Genomic DNA, 6,608 nt, shown 5'->3' on the forward strand with positions numbered 1-6,608 from the left:
AGATGTAAGATGTTGGAGAAATAACTACGAACCTTTAATAAATGAAGTTGTGTTACTGGAACACAAATCAGCAACGAAGTTATAGAAATTTATGACCAATACGAATGAAAAAAAAATGGAAATATATACCAACTGAAATAGACATCATTAATTTATCAGTTTACTTATTGGGTTCATAAAAAATATTGTGATAAATTAGTTTCTTTTTAGAAAAAAAAATGTTTCTCATAACTTGTGTATCTGTTTTCTGGTGTGAAGTTATATATTCTGATTCTGTACTAGTCTTAGTTCTGATGATCGACAGGGAGGATGAGTAACGTTGCTGTCACTTTATCTTATTGTTAAAATTCGAATCGAAATTAAATCACATTATTTTTCCTCTGTTCTGTGAAAGATTCCAGCTGAAGTTACTTCACGGTGATACCAACGAGGTAATACCTACTGAAAAAACTTTGCAATTCTTCGAAACTTTCATCATTTATTAACTCTACTTTTGTAATTAATAATGAAAGTTGATCTATATTTTCAATAACCCAAGTTTATTTCAGTGAATTGTATGAAAAAAACACAGTAATACATATCGTTTCCTGCTGGGAATTGTTAATATTATATTGATAGCGAACGGTAAGAAAGTAATTTAAGAAGAAGGGAGACTCCTCCTTATACATAACATACCTTGATAGTTTTGTACAATTTGTGAATACCTAACTTATATTCTATACATATTGGAAATGTACATTCCACGTAAATTTCGTTCGTTAATATGCGAACATCACACAAAATTCCTATGAAACATTCTTCTTTCCCACACTGTACTGTACTGTTCTGTAACTCGAGAAAAGGAGAATGTGTACTTTCTGGGGGTAAACGTATTCCTGTACATAAAGCTGATAATTTGTTTAGAGTGTATTCGTAAAATTGAGGTGATCGTATGTGTTTTTTGAAAAAAGAAAGATAACGTTTTCCTCCATCAAACTTCAATCCTCCCCACGAAAAAGGGCCACTGTAAACACAGAGTCATGTATACGATCTTATGGTATTCTTTCTAAATATTCACATTTTTCATCATACCTGATATACCACTAATTATGTAGAACATTTTGTCAATTTATTCTGTGCATATGTAATTTTCGGATCAAAGAAGGGTTCATCTAGAGAAAGATAAATCATTTTATATGCAACAAATATTAAATAGTTATGTCTGATTTTCTTAAGCATGGAAGGTCTGCACTATTTTTAATTAATTCCTTGTATATACTTAAAAATTTTAAAAATACATCGATATTATTTATTTGCATTATTCCAAGTAGTGAGCACTTCCCTGCTTTGGATATTTGATCTTAGATAATACTTGTTTAGGTTCCTTTCCTAGCACATGGTAGGCCTAGCTTTATCTGAGAGCTATGTGCCCTCTAGGAGATATGTTTCTCAACCGATCGCTGGAGATTGTACGACCGACGACACGCCCCACACTTCGCATTATTGACGTTTTGCATAGAGTATTGTTATAAAGTAAATATACAGAAATAATTCTCCCCTAAAGGTAGGAAAATACAATCATTCTTTATCCTTTTATATGAACATTGAAACTAATAATATGCGGTGCTTTTACATTCTCGTTCTAAAGTGATATTTAATAAAACAGGGAAGGTCACGCAATATTACGTGGATCTAGGTATATATCCGACATGAACTGAAATTTGTTTAGCCTGCAATTGAACACAAGTACACAGTTTGTGTGGTTATGACAAATATAATTTCCCTCTTGAGTACCTGAAGTCTTCAAAAATAAATGAATACGTTATTAAATTATAAGCCCATGCTTTCTTTTATTTATAAGTGTTTTACCACACTAATATCGTCAGTACATTTTCACCATGGTAATAATCGTTTGAGTTCTTGTCAATAAATATAAAATTTTTGAGACTTGTAGTCAAGTCTATTTGTATGGATTTCGCGTCAAACTACAGATTCCGTTGCTTGTGCAGTTAAATATCACTTCATTGCGCTGAAAAGTATTTAATGAGTATTTTAGGAAAATTACTACCTTTTCAGTGGCATGTGTTTTCATGCTACACACATGAATATCATGTATTTTTGAAATACGCAAAAGTTTTAAAATTCACTTCGTTGGAGAAGTTGAATGTTTAAGAACTGTGTCGAGAAGTAGACTTATTACTTCGACACAAATAACAAGATAATCCGGTTTGTTTCCTATTCAGCACTAATAAATGAAGTAACGTTTCATTTTCAAAACATGTCATGGGAACATTTGAAAAATGTGACTGACTTAAGGAGTAGAAGAAGAATTATTTTCTTAAGTTGCAGCTACCTGGACGAGAATACATTTGAGCCGAACTGTGTTTGTCATGATTTCTGACACGTAACTGTGAGTGTAGAATGGTCCCTTCCCATGAGGCGTGTTATATTTCAGGACACGGACATGCTGTTTCTTAAATAGAAATAAAGATCGCATTAGAAAGTGACAAGTTAATATTGTATTTCATAATTATGCACAAATTGGAAATGTAGTATATCGTTTAAAACAAAAAAATACTAAAATATTGATTTAATTCTGTATTTCATTATGTCATATGTTACCAGTTTTATTATTAATATTATTTATAACAAAATATGAATTTCAATGTTTGGGAATTTGTCCACATTTAGACTCTTATGCGGTAATAATGGAATATACCTTGAACGGTTATTATAGTTGTTTCATTATGTGTAATTTTCTAATGACATAGTGTTTAATTTTTATACATTTCCAACTAGTGTACGTTTACTCATTTCTATTTTCCATTTTTCTTATGAATCTTGCGAGTATTTAACAAAATGGCCTGTCTTTATACTGAAATTCTCTGTCTCAACAATGTAAATTCATATTTATATCCCATTATTCCACTGTTCATATAATATTATCCATTACATTAATATCAACACTTGTTTTCCAAACGTCACTGAATGCTAATCTCTGGATATCCTAGTCCATACTCTTTCATGTGGTACGCAAGAATAATCCCTGCAAAAAACACCGCGATGCTTCGAAGTGTGCTGGCGTGGCGTGTGGTCCGTTCATGAATTCTGTGATGTAGAATACAAACGGCCTCCTCAATCTACTGTATTTTTGACTACTCTAGTTCAAAGTCTCTAGACATATCAACTCTTCAGAAAATATGGAACTGCAGTACCGACTGCACATGATCAGGTGATTGTGGCTGGTCGAAGGTCCCATACTTCGAAAGTGCGCAGAATATTTCGTGCGGTTCTGGTAAAATCAGTGCAGTGTTACAAGAAGGTGTAACCCAAGATTTAATGATTTTAATTTAACCGTGAGAAAAATTAAAATAGACGACTTATGTTCGTATTCCTTCATTCTGATTTGAAAAACTTTCATTTTATGGTCTTACATACAATGATTCTACTTACTTTTGTGAATGTGTTCTGGCTCTCAGTGGTACAGAGTGACAGGAGGATGAATCAGGAGACTTAGAACTAGAGTAGAAAGTGATATGGATAGACATTCCTGGTGATTTCAAGTATTGTACTTGTTGAATTCTTTTTAACTAATACTTTTAAGTCTAGATAGTTCAATCGATAAATACAGTTTATTTCCAATGTAATGGCAATATAATTATTTGTATTCACTTTTCACCGAGTCCACCATGAAAGTAATTGCAATCATCTACTTGTTACCAAGTGTACAGAGACCCGAGTTTGTTCAGTTGAGCATAGTGGCCATTATAATTTTGTTTGTTAAGCATTCTCTGCTACGTGTTTTCTTAAAAGTTTATTAAATATCGGTGTACATTATTAAAGTAATTTTTGACAATCTCTCTCCTAATGTTTCTGTTTCCTAGAACTGAAGGTTTTCCTACTCCATAGTTACAATCCATACCACACTGATGATCATGAGAAGACAATCGAAGAACTGTAGAATTGTCTTAAAATAAAGATAACGCTCACACTCAATATGAAAATATTCCAAACAAATTCACGATGATTTCCTTGAACTTCACCCATGAATTTGCATATTGTTAAGGCTGTGGATGTTATACTGAACTTCCTATAAGCACAAATACTGATTCATGTTTAATCTAAATTGTTATGAATAATAACTGAAATAAAAGTAACTGAAATAAATTAATCAAGTAATTGAAATAAAATAAATTAATAAAACAAGTAATCAAAATATCCATAGAATGGGCTCCAGAGTTCACCGGAATGGATCCCTCAAATTTTAATAAAGCATGATAATTCTCTCTCCCAGGGCGTGTACATAAAGCTGCGTACTGGCGCATCTGCTTCAGGTCTTACCTAACCTTCTGGAAACGACTGAAGAGGTAGGAGCTGCACCTACGGTAGGTTCATCAATAACTCCACTGATTCTAAAATAACTAACTGTATTCTGAATAACAACCGTGCATGAGCACCTCATGACACACCAATATATACATAGTGTACGCTCAGAAAACACGGCTGGAAGACTCCATATTTACAAAAACAACAACAACAACAAAACAGTGGGAAATCAAAAGCGAGGACCAAGCTACCATTTTCAGTCAATCCGTTTCAAATTTATAACAACAACAACAAAACAGTGGAAAACCAAAATCGAAGATCGAGCTACCACTTGCAGTCAGTCCGTTGAACATTAATTACAAAGCACAGATATGTCTCTGTGTATCAATACAACTTTCATATTCTCATAATTGGCACTTGTTACATCACAGAGATACTTTAGATTTATAATACTGTGTTCACTGACTCTAACACCTAGTTTAAAGATATTTTCACTTGAGCAACACACGCTTGTTGTTCCAGAACATAAATTATGGAAAGTCTGAAATACAACACCCCACAGCTCTCATCAACATATAAGACACCAAGCCGCCACAAGTGATAAATTACCAAGCTCTCCACTGTTTGTAGGTCCGTACTACACATCACATTCGACAAACTTTCAGGACAACAATGTTCCACAAAAGTTACATCACCTCACGTCCGCTGTTTTAAGTCAATCCCTCTCTGTGGTTTTCTCGCATCTCTAAACAGACCTCAGCTTCCCCCTTCTCTCACATGATACGTTTGATTGATCCTGGCCATCCAATCACGAGTAGAAGATCCCCTTGTCATACCAAGACCACGCCCCGAACCTCTTCCGGGTCCCAACACAATAACATAAAATCCAAGTCATCGGACTCAGGGCTGTTCCACATGACTCACAGAAAGTTTCCGAATTGTAAATAGCCCTGTTTCCCCATCCCCTTGTACAAAAAAAAAATCATGCCACATATGGAGACTATCCAGCTTAAAACATTTAGAATAAATATACAATTGAAATACTACTACTACTACTACTACTACTACTACTACTACTACTACTACTACTACTACTACCACTACTACTACTACTACTACTACTACTACTACTACTACTACTACTACTACTAATAATAATAATAATAATAATAATAATACGAATAATCACAATAATATCTCTTACTTCTGAATACAGTGCGAGGGTGTGATATTTGTACTATCACACACGATGAAGGAAATAATTGAAATAATTGGAAATGTGGTTAACGTGTACGATATTTCAAAAATATTACTATTAGATGATAATCTATAGCCATGTACAGTAGATGCTAAAATAACCGTTTGATTTTTTTTGAAAAATAGTGATAATTAACTGAATTTTGTTATCTTATTCCATATATTTACCCGGGAATTTGTGAAATTTTAAGTCTGGCTTATATTTACGTTTTCGAAATAAGTCAAGGTTAAATCACTTCGACGCCTTCATTAATACATTACAGATTTGTTTACATTCACTTCTTAAAATTCTTATTACATTTCATCATTAGTTTATCTCAAAGAGCTCCCTCTGAGGATCTGTGGTAGAATGTCGGTTTTCGGACCCCATGATAGTGGATTAAGCAAGACACATATATAGGATTTCTGAAGGTCAGAAAAGTCCATTCGACGCTCGATCTCATAGGATTTCGGCTTACAAGGGGTATCTGGTAACGCATTCGACGTTTACCGGAAAACATGAAATAAATTTCAGCCATAGGTCACCAAACAGAGTTCAGGATTATCCGCTATTTAGTAGAGTAAAACAGAAAGTCAAATCTGACAAGCAAATAGCCTAAATGTTATCAGATCAAATTGCTTGCACCCAATAGTTGAGGCCACGTTATATTCTTTTTGGCATTACATGTAGGCAGTGCATTACTGCTTACGATTTCGGTTATATTTGATTGTGTGTGTTCTAATATTCCTGGCCAAATCCCTTGTCATATTTTGGGGGCTGGTCTCTATATTCTCATTTCACTGAAATCTGATAACGAAGTTGTTTAGCCCCTTGAATCACATCCATGGTGTCCCAGGTGGGGGTCCCAGTAAATTCGGATGCGATTTTCAACCTGACCAGCATGTGACGGTAGGACGTGCATCCGATATTCCACCGCTTGCCAATTCTCAGACGTAGCCTGTGTGCTTTGCGTTCGCCATTTAGACATTCAAGGGTAAGTTAGGCTCTCAATATCCTTTACACACCGAGCACGTAATGTTGTTTTCATCAAGTCTCGGACCCAGCA

Source organism: Anabrus simplex, chromosome 2, assembly GCF_040414725.1.
Source record: "Anabrus simplex isolate iqAnaSimp1 chromosome 2, ASM4041472v1, whole genome shotgun sequence".
Classification (NCBI taxonomy): Eukaryota; Metazoa; Arthropoda; class Insecta; order Orthoptera; family Tettigoniidae; genus Anabrus; species Anabrus simplex.